The sequence below is a fragment of the Haemaphysalis longicornis genome, unplaced genomic scaffold, assembly GCF_048455015.1.
Source record: "Haemaphysalis longicornis isolate Haplotype H1 unplaced genomic scaffold, Haemaphysalis longicornis Haplotype H1 scaffold_61, whole genome shotgun sequence".
Taxonomy (NCBI): domain Eukaryota; kingdom Metazoa; phylum Arthropoda; class Arachnida; order Ixodida; family Ixodidae; genus Haemaphysalis; species Haemaphysalis longicornis.
Genome location: NW_027526409.1, coordinates 1,468,278 through 1,483,772, shown reverse-complemented (window position 1 = coordinate 1,483,772; position 15,495 = coordinate 1,468,278). Strand labels below are relative to the sequence as shown.

At 48.2% G+C, this 15,495-nt stretch overlaps 1 long non-coding RNA gene across 1 annotated transcript in view; it reads right to left on the bottom strand.

Moving 5' to 3' along the window:
• Positions 1-445: 445 nt before the first annotated feature.
• LOC144144093 (uncharacterized) overlaps positions 446-15,495 on the bottom strand; it is a 145,090-nt gene continuing 130,040 nt past the window's right edge. The window contains exon 5 of the long non-coding RNA XR_013317153.1: positions 446-627. This is a non-coding gene — a long non-coding RNA (uncharacterized LOC144144093). The remainder of the gene's footprint in view (positions 628-15,495) is intronic.

Below are 15,495 nucleotides of genomic sequence, written 5' to 3'. Positions count from 1 at the left end.
TTGGCCAAGAATCGGGCGTGAGAAGGGTTAATGCACCTGCTTAAAGGAGTACTGACAAGAAATTTCAAAGCTGAGATCCGCTCTAGCAATCAAGTACAACGACAACACAAATAGGTGTCTGTGAATAAATGCATCTTTCTTTCTTTGTAGTTGTGTGTGTGTGTGTGTGTGATCTCTCTTTCGCGAACATTACCCAACCGCGCAAATTCAGCTCGTCATTCGCACTTTCACATTCTTCCCCTCGGGGAAATGCGGGGTATTTTAAGTATTTTTTAGGATCTTTAAACTTTTGCCAAGTTTTCCGGAAATTTGAGCTTAATATACAGTAGTTCATTATTCCACTCCGAAAGGCCGGCATTAGGTTCTATACTGAATTTGTATATACAATCCCGTTTCCCGAAAGGCTTTACTATTGATTTGTCGTAGTTTTTATTGAGAGCGCATACGTAGTAGAGATGTCGAAACATTTATTTTCCGCATTCTACTTCAGCTGTCCATCACAGCTCAGGTAGAAAGTTTTAAATACATAGCCCTTTGTGCAGAACGCCTTCACCGCAATCTGTCTACAATCCTCCTGATCCTTTCGAGCAGTGCTGTCCCAAGCGTGAACTTCACAGTTTAGTCGCCCTAAAAAAGGAAGGTGGGGTTTATTGCAGTGTTGCAAAATATACACCATTTTGTCACTACGAGAAGCACTTTATGTGGAGACCTTTTAACTTAGGTAAGGTAAAACACCTTACCAGATTGTTGCCCTTAACTTGCACACACACACACACACACACACGCACACACACACACACACATATATATATATATATATATATATATATATATATATATATATATATATATATATATATATATATATTATATATATATATATATATATTTTGCAAAGATATACACTCACAACGAGCGGGAGAAAATAAGGTAAGTAAAGACAGAGACACGGGAGGAAAACATCAAAAACTAAAATTTTCCTGACGTTTCAGGAAAAGGGCTTCCTGTCTTCAGAATATTGATTGATTATAGGGTTTAATGCGCCGACGCAACGCAGGCGATGAGGCGCGCCGTAGTGGTGGGCTCCGGATTAATTTTGACCACATTGGGATCTTTCACGAGCGCAGAAATCTCGTAAACACGTGCGTTTTTGCTTTTCCCGTCCACCAGAAAAGCGGCCGCCGTGGCCAGGAATCGAACCCGCGTCCTCATGCTCAGCTGCCTTCAGAATATATATATATATATATATATATATTAAATGCAGAGCATTTCTTTAACTCACGATGTCACCCGGCGTTGTCGGCGTGCCTGGGCGTCCGCAACAGCCGTTCCAGGTGCGCCCTCTCCCCCTACTCCTCCTCGCCTGCTCTCCGCTGCTCCTCGCGTGTTCTCTGCGTGCTCAAATCGCGTTGAGCAACAGGTGGGGCGCACATGCTTCTTAGTTTGGCGCGGGAGCAACAACAGTTGTGGCGTGATCGTTACGTGGTCGTGGCGCGGTCGTGCCGTGAGGGGGCGGTTCTCGGCGTTCGCTCTCGCTGTCAATTTCTTTCGAACCAGATAAAATCAGGTATGTGCGCCCCCCGAAAATGCTCTGCATTTGACCGTACCCCTCGCGAGGAGGATGTTTTATATATCATCATCATCATCATCATCATCACCAGCCTATCTACGCCCACTGCAGGGCAAAGGCCTCTCCCAGTCTTCTCCAATTACCTCGGTCCTGTGCCAACCGTGACCAATTTATCCCCGCAAACTTCTTGATCTCATCTGCCCATCTAATTTTCTGCCGCCCCCTACAGCGCTTGCCTTCTCTAGGGATCCACTCTGTTACCCTTAACGACCAGCGGTTATCTTGCCTTCGCATTACATGCCCTGCCCACGTCCATTTCTTCTTCTTAATTTCTACCAATATGTCTTTAACACCAGTTTGCTCCCTGACTCACTCCGCTCTCTTCTTGTCCCTTAATGTTACACGAAGCATATTCCGCTCCATTGCCCGCTGAGTCGTTCTCAATTTAAGTTGAACCCTCTTAGTCAGCCTCCAAGTTTCTGCCCCGTAGGTGAGTACCGGTAATATGCAGCTGTCATACACTTTCTTCTTCAGCGACAATGGTAGGCTGCTATTCATTATCTAGGAATGTCTGCCATATGCACCCCACCCCATTCTGATTCTTCTAATTATCTCTGCCTCATGGTTGGGATCTGGGGTCATAACTTGGCCTAAGTAGATATATTCGCTTACCACTTCCACTGCCTCGCCACCTATCTCAAACTGCTGTGCTGTCCCGAGGTTATTGATCATTACTTTAGTTTTCTGCATATAATTTTCAGGCCCACGGTTCTACTCTGTTCGCCCAGTGCAGAAAGCATGCGTTGCAATTCGTCCCCCGAGTTACTTAGCAACGCAACGTCGTAAGCAAATCTCAGATTACTGAGGTATTCTCCATTAACCCTTACTCCCACCTGTTCCCAATCCATCGTTCTGAATACTTCTTGTAAGCATGCTGTGAATAACATTGGAGAGATTGCGTCTCCTTGTCTGACACCCTTCCTTATAGGTATTTTACTGCTCTCCCTATGGAGGATGATGGTAGCTGTAGACCCATTGTAGATATCCTGTAGTATTCTTACGTATTGCTCATCTACCCCCTGGTTCCGTAATGCCTGAATGACTGCTAGGGTTTCGACCGAGTCAAATGCTTTCTCATAATCTATGAAGGCTAAATATAGGGGTTCATTATACGCAGCGCACTTCTCTATATTTATATAAATAAACTTTGATTGCGAGAAGGGCTGTTTTTGGTGGCCGTAGCAAATAGTAAATAATGGGTATATCTTCTAACAAAACTGTTTATTCGTCGACGTTTCGATCGGATGCCGATCTTTCCCTTGAGAAATATCGGCATCCGATCGAAACGTCGAACAATAAACAGTTTTGTTAGAAGCTATACCCATTTTTTACTATATATATCTATATATATATTATATATATATATATATATATACAAATATATATATATATATATATATATATATATATATATATATATATATATATATATATATATATATATATATATATATATATATATATATATATATATATATATGAGAAGAAAAACTTCGAACAAGGTAAAAGCACGATTGTGGCCTACGTTTCAGCAAAGAGAACTTGCTTTCCTCAGGGCAATCTCTCGCCTGGCAGGCAGGGTTTATATAGGGGTAGGACCCCAGGTGAAAGGAGAGGGAAAGATGGAAGGAAAATTGAGCAAGCTGATTGGTTTCGGAGTGTGTCGGGGGAGAGATTGAGGGGCCAAGAAGGTTGTCTAGTTTAAGCCGCGAAGTAGGTCACACGGAAGTCAGCTGATGGTTGATATTCGTGGAATTTTTGGACAGAAAGGATGAGAGGGTGCTTATTGACCCGCCGCGGGGTATAGGGAAAGGATCTCAGAACCGCCGGAAGCAGACCAGGCGGTGAAGGTGGGGTCCTTATCAGAAACTATCTGCAAGCCTCAGGTCAAAAGAAAAGATAGAGACGGGGGAAAACTAACTAGGTCAAGGAAAAAAGAAAAAAAAGGAGAAAAAAACAGGGAGGGAAACCACATAAACCCACACACTAAAGAAAAAAGCAATGACCCGGCAACTGAAATGGCACGTGTCACCCACGGCAACATTCCTGGAACAGGCCTGTCCTGAAACTCAAAAACGAAAAGATAAAGTTAGAGTGACGTACGGGGCACAAGACCACGCGGAGTAAAGAAAAAAAAGGAGAAATTAAATAAATAAAATTGAATTCCAAAACCAAAAGTTGGAGGCATGAGGGAGAGTATTAAGCTAGACGCTAAGGAATGAAAAAAAAGAAAAAGAAATTAGGTGACCAGGTACAGAGCAGAGTGAACGGTCATAGTCTTTGGATGAGGTATATGCACGAAAATGCCTAATGCTGTATTCCCGGTGAATATCGCAAGGATTCCAAGTTGCCCTTAGACGCATTAATTCCAGCAGGTTCCATGAAGTTGAATTTGTGAATTAAGTAGGATTCTCGGTATTTCCTGTCCCTAGGAGACTTAAAATTTGATTGAAGTATATATAACTTAAGGTCATCAAAATTGTGGCCTGGTTGGTTGAAATGCTGCGCTACAGCTATGGAGCATTTGCTATGAGTATCTGCCCGGTGACCATTAAGCCGTAGGCTCATAGGCTGGCTCGTTTCGCCTATATACTGTTTGTGGCACATTGAGCATTCCAACATATACACAATGTTGGATGAAGTGCACGTAAAACTTGAATTAATCTTGTGGACATAATTACTGGCTGTGCTTTTTACAACGCAGTCTGTTTGCAGGTGCCTACAAGTCTTGCATCTGGGGCGGGAGCAGCTGGCTATGACTGGTTGCTTTGAAGGCCCTGTTTTAGCATGCACTAAAATATCTTTTAGATTCCTGTTTCTCCGGTAGGTAACCCTTGGTGCTTCCGGGAAAGTCTTTTTAAGTCGGTCATTACTGGCTAAAATGGGGTCGTACTTCCGCAGTATATTGTTTACGTTTGGGAGGGCGGTTGAAAATTTAGTTATTAGGGCAGGTGGCCTGGCGCTTTCGTTTTGCCGCTGTTTCTTGAGAACGTCATCCCTTTTGAGATTAGACACACGTTGGTACGCCTGATCGAGCGAGCTTTTGGGGTGGTTCCTGTTCATAAGGGTGGCCTTGAGTTCGTCTAGGTGCTCTACGTAGTCACTGTCATCACTGCATACTCTTCTAAGCCTGGTGGCTTGTCCTACAAAGATCCCTTGTTTGCAGTATCTGGGGTGATGGCTTTTATAATCTAGGTACTGCTGCCTGTCTGTTGGCTTTCTAAAAAGCGTGGTTTTAAGTTTACCGTTGTCTAGAATGACGGTAGTATCTAAGAAGTTCACTTCTTTTTCAGAATACTGGCAGGAGAATTTAATAGTCGGATGCGAAGAATTGAGATGGGATATAAACGTTTCTAGAGTCGCGCGACCGCGTTCCCAAATCATAAAGATGTCGTCGATGTAGCGGAGGTAAACCTGAGGTTTATGCGGAAAAGAGCTTAATAGGGTAGCTTCAAGTTGCCCCATGAAAATGTTGGCATAGGTCGGTGCGAATGGAGTACCCATGCTAGTTCCAAAAACTTGCAAGAAGTAAGAAGAGTCAAATTCAAAATAATTGAGAGTTAGAACTAATTTTAACAAAGTTATGTACACTTCTGGTGCATGTTGGTGCGGGTTCACTGATAGAGATTTTGAAATCGCTTCAATTCCTTCGGCGAACGGAATGTTTGTATACAATGCAGCAACGTCAAGAGTAACAAGGAGGGTTCCACTGGGTAGGCGCCCGCCCATATTTATCTCTTCTATTATGCGGAGGAAGTGGGGGGTGTCCTGAACGAATGAAGGAAGCAGAGCCGGAATGTCGGATAGGTGATGATTCAGAAACAGAGATAGTGCTTCGGTTGGGGTATTGTTATTCGAAACTATGGGTCTGCCAGGAATGTCGGCAGTGAACAATAATTCTACGGGGACTTTATGGACTTTTGGTAGGAGGTAAAAACGTCCTGCATGCTTATTATTCGGTTTCATGAAATTTAAGTCAGTAGTCGTTATTAATTCTCTAGATCGTAGATCTGTGAGGGTCTGAAGGATTTTTAGGCTGTATTCCTGGCTCGGATCGTTATCTAAGGGCTTGTAGTGGCAAGGGTTATTGAGCTGCCTGTAAGCTTCATCTTTGTATTTTCCCATAGGTAAAACAACTACACTACCACCTTTGTCGGCTGGCTTTATGACTATGTCGGTTCTGGCTGATAGGCAATTCAGGGTAACTTCTTCCGACGGAGTTAGGTTCTTGCGCTTGTTTGATCGCTTAGTTGTTGCCAAAATTTCTCTTGATACTGATTTTAAGTACAGATCCAATTCTGGAGATTTATCTACATCTGGAGTCCAAGTGCTAGGAGGGTGGAGGGTGCGTTCGTTAATGTCACGTTGGTCCTGCTTCTCCGAAAAAAACTCGCTTAGTCTCATTCTCCGAGAAAATTCAGTGAGATCTTTGTGTAACTCGTATTCATTCACACTGTTATTTGTGGGACAGAAAGTTAGACCTCGTTCTAGGATACCTTTTTCGTCGGCCGTTAGTGTTTTGGAAATGTCAATAACGTTGCTGGGGCAGGTAGCGAGAGAGCTCGTTTTTTCTTCAGGATTATTGGCTGAGGGAGGAGGTTCTATAAAAGCGATCTGTGTATTTATATATATATATATATATATATATATATATATATATACCGATGAAGAATTTTCGAGTCAGAAAGAAAACGGTAAAAAAAATTCTTCATCTGCTTCTGTGACCCACCACAACCTTCTCTTTGCTTTCCGAGACTTTCTTGACTACCAACCCTTATTTTCTGTCTTATTTAACAGGGCGCCTCATTTCTCATTCCTGATTCACTATATGCTTAGCGAGGGTCTCTATTCTGGCAATCTCGGTGCCAAAAGTAGCTTAAGAGGGTTCAGCGCTGGTCGACCACTCGACATGTCGTAGACACTCGAGTCACGGCCTGGGGGTTATAAAGAAGGTCCCCTTCACCCCGAGTAGTCCGAGTGGCGCTGGCTACCACCCCGAAGTGCAGGGATAAAAAAATACCTTAACATATATACCCGAGAAAGTGGTGGGGAAAAAGCCCCGCCGTTAGCGTAGTGGTTATCGCACCAGACCGGTATTCTGGAGGTCGTGGGTTCGGATCCCTCCCGGCGGGTATTTTTTTACCACTTTCTTTCTGACTCAAAAAATTCTTCATCTGTTTCTCTGACCCAACACAACCTCTTCTTTGCTTTCCGAGGTTTTCTTGACTGCCAACCTTGATTTACTATCTATATATTTATATATATATATATATATATATATATATATATATATATATATATATATATATATATATATATATAGAGACCGATGCCAAGGAATCCAATGCAGCTCGTGCCGGTCCGTTTCTGGGCGATCTTTTCTTGGTCTCTCGGCTTGTTGTACGCGCTCACTGCTGAGGCACATACCCATAGGTGAAGTGTACGATTGATTGACCACCAGGTGATCCAGTCCAATGGTATTTCAAATGTTCCGGGTGTTACGTAGAATGACCTCCCCCTCCGGTGGTGTAAGCACCGTCTCGGTGCACATTTGAAATTAGGCTCAGGTAGCAGGTGGGGCCGTTGAGAAATAGGGCTTGACTAGTTGAACTAGTTGAGCTGCAGGATCCAGTGACGGTGAGGACGAAGCAACGGCAACGATTTCGTTGGTGACCGGTGTGACCATGCGCTTAATGCGATAGTGGCCTTTGAAGCGAGGCAGCAATTTTTCTGAAAATCCAATTCGGCGGGATGGCGTACTGACCAGAACCAAGGACCCGGGCGTAAAATGGGCGGTGCGATGTTGCTGGTCATAGCGGTGCTTCTGAGCGGACTGGGAAGCGGAGTGCTTGGCACAGGCAACCTGGCGGGCCAGATCAGTGTGGGCGACAGCATCACGGGCATATTCTGTAGCCAGAGGTGTCGCATCAGGAAGGAGGGTATCCAATGGAAGAGTGGGCTTGCGGCCGTAGAGAAGAAAGAATGGAGAATAGCCGGTTGTGTCATGGCGGGATGAGTTATACGCGAACGTAACATATGTCAATGTGTCATCCCAATCCAGATGATCCGCGATCACTTACATTGCGAGCATGTCGGTGATGGTCTTGTTGAATCTTTCAGTCAATCCATTAGTCTGAGGATGGTAGGCGGTGGTTAGCTTGTGCTTTGTGCGACAAGAGCGGAGGAGGTCGTCAGCAACCCGAGACAGGAAGTACCGGCCACGGTCGGTGAGGAGCTGACGAGGAGCACCGTGGTGTAGGACAACGTCGTGAAGCAGGAAATCAGCAATATCTGTGGAACAACTGGTGGGAAGGGCACGCGTATTAGCGTTTTGGGTCGCATAATCGGTCGCGACAGCAATCCAGCGATTTCCTGAACGGGATAGAGGAAATGGACCGAGGAGGTCCAAACCCACACGAAAGAAAGGTTCCGAAGGAATCTCTATGGGTTGGAGCGGTCCGGCTGGGCACAAGGAAGGGCGTTTCCGGCGCTGGCACTGGTCACATGTCTTGACGTAACGGCGAACTGAGCAGTAGAGTGCAGGCCAATAAAAGCCCTTACGAACACGGTCATAAGTTCGAGCGATGACAAGGTGGCCAGCCGTCGGTTCGTTGTGCAGCTGGCGAAGGATGTGAGGCCAGAGGTGCTCAGGAACAACGAGAAACTCGGCAGGGCCATCTGCGCGAAAGTTCCGGCGGAATAGCACGCCGTCACGGAGCAAAAATGCATTTAATGCAGGGTCTGACAGCATGTTCGAGAGACAGTCAATGATCGACAGCAATGGTTTGTCGCTGCGCTCGTGGTCGGCGATGTTGATTAAGTCAGATAGTCCAAGGACGCAAGAATCGATGTCGTGGTCCGCTGTGTCCGGTTGGTCGACTGGTTGACGTTGACATGCAGTCGGCGTCGCTGTGGAGCCTGCCAGAGTTGTAGGCCATGGAGTAGTCATACTCCTGAAGGCGAAAAAGCCCAGCGACCAAGATGGCCTGTAGGATCTTCTAAGGAAGCCAGCCAGCATAGGGCATGGTGGTTAGTGACCGCAGAAAAAGGACGTCCGTATAAATATGGGCGAAATATGTTCATGGCCCATACAAGAGCCAGGCATTCCCGTTCGTTAATTAAATAGTTTCGCGCGGAAGGTGACAAAAGGCGACTGGCGAACGCTATTACTCGTACAAGGCCAGCGTGCTTCTGAACCAGTACGGCACCGATGCCGTTGCCACTCGCGTCTGTGTGGACTTCGGTCGGAGCGGAACCGTCAAAGTGCGCCAGAACAGGTGGATTTTTGAGACGGTCGACGAGGGCTGAACAACCGGAAGCTTGCTCGGGGCCCGAAGAAAACAGGGTATCGTGCTTAAGCAAATCCGTGAGTGGCCTGGCAATTGCAGCCAAGTTCTTGTAGAAGCGGCGAAAGTAAGAGCAGAGCCCTACTAAGCTGCGAACGTCTTTCACAGATCGAGGAAAAGGGAATTCTTTTACTGCGCGGATTTTGTCTGGATAAGGTTTACTCCGGTAGCGTGGATGAGGTGCCCAAAAATCTTAATTTGACGGCAGCCGAAGTGGCATTTTGACGAATTGAGCTTAAGTCCAGCTCTGCGAAAAACTGCCAGGACGTCAGAGAGGCGATGTAGGTGGGTCTCAACCGTGGGAGAAAAGACGATAACGTCGTCCAGATAGCATACGCATGTCCTCCATTTAAATATATGGAGAAGGAAGTCCATCATTCTTTCGAATGTTGCTGGCGCATTGCACAGACCAAACGGCATGACCTTAAATGGGTACAGTCCCTCTGGTGTCACAAAAGCGGTATTTTCTTGGTCCATGCCGTCAACTGCGATTTGCTAGTATCCGGACCTAAGGTCAATGGACTAGAAATACGACGCGCCATGCAGGCAATCGAGGGCATCGTCAATACGAGGGAGTGGGTAAACGTCCTTTTTGGTTATTTTGTTCAAATGTCTGTAATCGATACAAAATCGCCATGAGCCGTCTTTCTTCTTAACCAACACGACTGGTGACGCCCACGGTCTCGAAGATGGCCCAATAACATCTTTTTTAACAAACTTCTCTACTTCATGCTGAATGACGGTACGTTCGGCGTGGGACACATGATACGGATGTCGACGAAAAGTGGTAGCATCACCAGTGGTAATGCGATGTGTCACACTAGACGTCTGGCCCAAAGGACGGTTGCCCAAGTCGAAAATGTCCCGATAGGACGCTAAAAGACATCAGAGCTCATGGGCTTGCGGATGTGGAAGGTCTGACGCTATCATCTTCATACAATCACTGGTAATCGGTGACATGTCCTGTTGGCCGTCCCGTTCACCGTGAGAGGCGTCAGTGGTCACAGCGGAAAGGTCGCATTCGGCCAGGGGGATGAGTGTAGCCAGCGACATTCCCCAGGGAAGAACGTGGGTGGAGAAACCGAAGTTCAAAAATGGGAGGCCTATTTCGTTCGTCTCGACCGTCACAACTGTGTAAGGAAGGGTCGCGTTACGTTAGAGGAGTATATCGGTGACGGGCGAGACAAGGTATTCACCATCTGGGACTGGCGGGCGCGACGAAAAAGGTACGTAGGTCGTGGTCTTCGGTGTTAATCGAGCATGCTCGTTGCAGCAAAGCCGGTAAACAGGCTTTGTCTCATCAAGGGGCATGGTGGACAGCACAAGACGTAAAACTCCAGCGGCGCAGTCAATAAGGGCGGCGTGGTCTGTCAGAAAGTCCAGTCGGAATAATATGTCGTAAGGACATGTGTCCAAGACGGTGAAGAAAACAGGGATGTCTTTTCCAGCAATTACGACGCGGGAGGTGCACATTCCGGCTACCGTGGTCGTTCCTCCGACGGTGGCTCGTACGGTGCGGCATGCAGCAGGCGTCATAACTGCCACAAGAGTGCGGCGAAGGTTCGAACTCATTATCGAAATATTGGCGCCTATGTCGACAACGCGCTAACACGAACGCCGTCAACGTGAACGTCTATCAAATTGGGTTTCGTAATCATAGTCAACAGAGGATTTTCAGGCGTCTCATTCATGGAGCATCACCTCCGGGAGCTGCACTCGCTAGTTTTTAGAGATAGAGGTTGAGAAAGTAGGCGCCGGAGTTTGCCGGCGGGGCTCCGGCGAACGCGACTGGCGACGCTGAGGGGATTGCGAGCGGCTCGTGTGGTTTCGTCTTGTGTTGTCGGCTGCGAAGGGCTGCTGAGGACCGGGAGGAAATCATCGAGGGTGGTACTCGGAGTAGCAGTTGTCGAAGAACCGTTGACGTGGAGATGACGACCAGTTGCTACGGCAATAACAGGCGACATGGTAACGCGATGGCAGTTGAAACAGATGGGACGGTCACCGCGGTTGAACATCGTCTCGCGGCGAGACATCACTACAAGTAGAGGGTGCGCGGACCCCGTCGCAGGGATCGTACCTTCCCAAGGCCAAACCGATTGAAGGCCCAGGGCAGCGATCTCGTCTCTAATGACGGCTTGAATGAGGAAAATTGTGGGGGCGGTCCGGTCATGCGTATAAGGAGAAGCAGCGACTGGGGTCATAGCCTCGATCTCCCGGCGCACTATTTTGGTCAGGCTCTGCGTCTGAGCCTCCGTGTTTGGCGTCAGTGGTGCGCATGGTGGCAGCGTCACATCTTGACTAGACGAGGTGCCGCCGCATGATGCAGTCGAGCAAACTGGTAGTCAATGCGATGACATTTTGCCTCCTCAAACCGTCGGCTTTCCTTAAGGATGGCATCAACGGTAGTGCAATCCTTACAAATCAGCAGATCGAAGGCGTCATCTGCAATGCCTTTGAGTACGAGGACCACCTTATCGGCTTCGGACATTTGCGAATCTACCTTTGGACAGAGGCTCAAAACATCTTGTATGTACGTGATGTATGATTCGGTTGTCGACTGGGCACGGGATGCGAGCTGTTGTTTTGCGGCGAGCTGGAGTTCGACGGGTCGGCCGAATACTTCGCGCAACTTCGCCTTGCACGCGTCCCAGCTGGTCAATGTGTGCTCATTTGTCTCATTTGTTGGCCGTTTTTCGCAGAAGATAAGGCAGATTAGCCGGCATGATTGTGTCATCCCACCTGGTATGGGCGCTGGCACGTTCAAACATGTGGATCCATTCTTCCAAGTCGGCACCATCATCACCGTTAAAAAAGCCTGGGTCACGGGGCTGGGAAACGATGACAAGTGGCGCGGTGGGAGAGCTCTCAGGGGGAGGAGGCATCGTTCATCGACGAATGTTTCGCCCACTCCGAAGCTCCGTGGTAGGGTGTAGCTGCGCTCGTGACAGGCACAAGGAGGGAAGTCCGCAACCTCCACCAAAAAGATGTTACGAGGCAGATGCGAATAAGGTATCTATTTAGAGATGATTACAGCTGAAGGCCAAGAGACCGAAGCCAAGGAATCCAATGCAGCTTCTGCCGGTATGTTTCTGGGCGATCTCTTCTTCGTCTCTCGGCTTGCTGTACGCGCTCACTGATGAGGCCCATACCCATAATTGAAGTGTACGATGGATTTACCACCAGGTGATCCAGTCCAATGCTATCTGAAATGTTCCGGGTGTTACGTAGCAATATATATATAACATATATATCGATATATATATATATATATACATATATAGCAAAAAAAGAAAGACACACGTCGAAAAAAGAAAAGGTTTTACGTTTCGGCCAAGGGACCGGCCTTCGTCAGAACAACCAACAATATTCTTACGAAGGCCGGTCCCTCAGCCGAAACGTAAAACCTTTTCTTTTTTCGACGTGTGTCTTTCTTTTTTTGCTACGACTTGCCGGTGTCCAAGAAATATTTTGCTGCAATATATCCATATATATATATATATATATATATATATATATATATATATATATATATATATATATATATATATATATATTGTGAGCATTCGCGGCGTTACATTAATGGGATACGCAGTGCAAGCGATACCGCCACTATCATGGCCAGTGTGAGCACTGAGGGATACGCTTTCCAATCTCTTGAACTGATGCCCCATCGCCATTACCATCTGTAAATAATCATCAGCATCATCGTCGGTCTCGCGCTTCCCGGTACGTTCGCTCCGAGGAGGACAATAAACGTCGTCTCCGAGACCTCGTCCCTCACTCTCTCAAGTGGTGGAGTGTGCGCTTGATCCCGACGTCTACCTCTCTTGGTCGCACCGCTGGAGCTACGATCGGGTCGGCGTTTGGCGCTAGCAACCAGCACCATGCAGCACGAGAGCAGCCGTAGTGCTACCAGCGCACCAGCTCCTGTCCAGCCCGCCATTACTCTCACCGCTCACCAGCGCGATCCTCCGTTTTTCTATGGCCTCCGTGGTGAAGACGTGGACGAATGGCTCGATCAGTTCAACAGGGTAAGCTCCTTCAACCGCTGGGACGACACGTTCAAGCTACAGAACGTTGGTTTCTCCTTGAAGAAGGTGGCTGAGACCTGGTACCACAATAATGCGGGAGGATTCCCTGATTGGAGTGACTTCACTCAGCAACTGCGTCAGATTTTCGGCACGTCCTCTGCTAGCGCGGCTGGAGCCAAAAAGAAACTGGACGCCCGCATACAGCACCCGGAGGAAACCCACGCTTCGTACATAGAAGACGTCGTCGGACTGTGTCGTCGAGTTGACAAAGACATGCCAGAGGCGGATAAGGTACGACACATCATGAAAGGAATCTCCTCTTTCGCTTTCAATGCCCTGGCGATACAAAATCCCACCACCATTGCAGAAGTGCGGGCGATATGCCAGCGCCTTGACAATCTGTAAGCTATTCGCCTCCAGCAGGATTCCTGGCCTACCATCCCCTCTGGGAATGTGGAGCTCCGTACTTTAATACGCGCTATCATACGCGAGGAGCTGCAGAAGCGTGACGCTCCCTGTCCCCAGAATGCTCCTGTCTGCGCACATGGACTTCGGGACGTGATCAAGGAAGAGCTGGCGTGTATGACCAACATTCCCCAACCATGTCAGACTGCGCCACTACACATTCCCACGTATTCAGAAGCTGCGTCCCGACCACCCATTCCCGTGGAGCACATCGTGCACCCGACTGCGTCCACCCACTTGACCGCCCTCTCTGCGCCATCGATGCCGGCACCTTACTCGTCAACGTGGCGACCGATGCGTGCTCCAGGCGACCGGCCTGTGTGCTTCTACTGCGGCATCAGAGGACACATTTCCCGTTTTTGCCGCAGACGCCAGCTAGATGAGCGACGAGGCTATGCCCCCTTCGAACGAGACAACCGCTTCAGCTACGCCCCCCGTCAGCGTGGGTACTCGCCCCCTCCAGCCCGCTCGTCTCCCTCTCCTGACGCCATGGACTATCCCCGCGATTCTCGCCCCGTTCGACGTCGTTCCCCTTCATCATTCCGTCGGGCCTTGTCACCACTTCGACCTGTTACCAATGCCCCCAACCGACAACAGGAAAACTAGGTGCTGCAGTTTTTGGAGGGAAAACTGCATCACTTGGACCGACCACAATTCCTCCTGAACTACCGGCTAATATGCTGTCTGTTGTTGTCGAAGGTATTCAAGTGGAAGCATTAGTTGACACTGGGGCTACAATTTCCGTGATTTGTGCTAATCTGTGTTCGCGTCTCAGAAAAGTCAAGACTCCTTATTCCGGTCCTTGTTTACGTGGTGCCAATGACAATGACATCCAGCCCAGTGCTTATTGTACCGTGCGTGTCTCGTTAGGAGGAATTCGCCATTCTATTCAGTGTGCACTTATTTCCCCGTGTGCCCATGACCTCATTCTCGGATGGGACTTTCTTGCCTCTGCCTCTGCGGTTATCTCCTGTCGTCGCCCGGCCATCCGTATTGCTGACACACAATATCTCAGTTGTCCAGACGTGCCATACCCCACCCTGAAGTTGAATTCCGATCACGTTTTGGAAGCAGGTTGTGAAGGCATTCTATCCGTTTCTTCCGACGCGTTTGCCGACGGTGATGTTTTGGCGGTACCGTCCACTCGATTTCTGCCACAAGGAATGGCCATCGCACCATGCCTCCTTCGGCTTGTGAGTGGGTCTACAGTCCTGGCTGCTTTCAACACCACAAATGAACCCATTCTGTTGTCTGAAGGAACTACCATAGCTTCGGTGGCTGATAGCAGTCCTGCTTCAGTGGTTTCCAGTGGAACGTCCCCTTCAATTAGCACACTGATGGCTGTGCCAGCGGATATGTCAGCGCTTACTGCCACGCTCAGTCCCGACCTTACACCTACTCAGGCCAAGCTACTAATCGATGTTCTGGCCAAGCACCGCGATTCATTTGACGTTCATTCACCTGGTCTCACACAGACTACTGCAACAGAGCACCGAATTGAAACGGACGGGTCAGCCGTGATTCGACGCAGACCATACCGCGTCTCCTCGTCTGAGCGCAAGATAATTCAAGATAATGTTGCCGATATGCTCAAACGGAAGGTTATTCGGCCATCCACGAGCTCATGGTCTTCTCCCGTTGTTCTGGTTGAGAAAAAGGATGGATCTGTACGGTTCTGCGTAGATTACCGGGCGCTCAATAAAATCACTCGAAAGGACGTCTATCCTATGCCCCGCATAGACGATGCCTTAGACTGCTTGCAAGGGGCCGAATACTTCTCAAGCCTCGACCTTCGCTCCGGGTACTGGCAGATACCCATGCACGAAGACGACAAGGAGAAGACGGCATTTGCCACCCCAGACGGCTTGTATGAATTTAACGTCATGCCGTTTGGCCTGTGCAACGCTCCGGCTACCTTCGAACGACTCATGGACAAGGTCCTTCGTGGCCTCAAATGGCAGACGTGTCTGTATTATTTGGACGATGTTGTCATATTTTCGACCACATTTTCGCAGCATCTGCA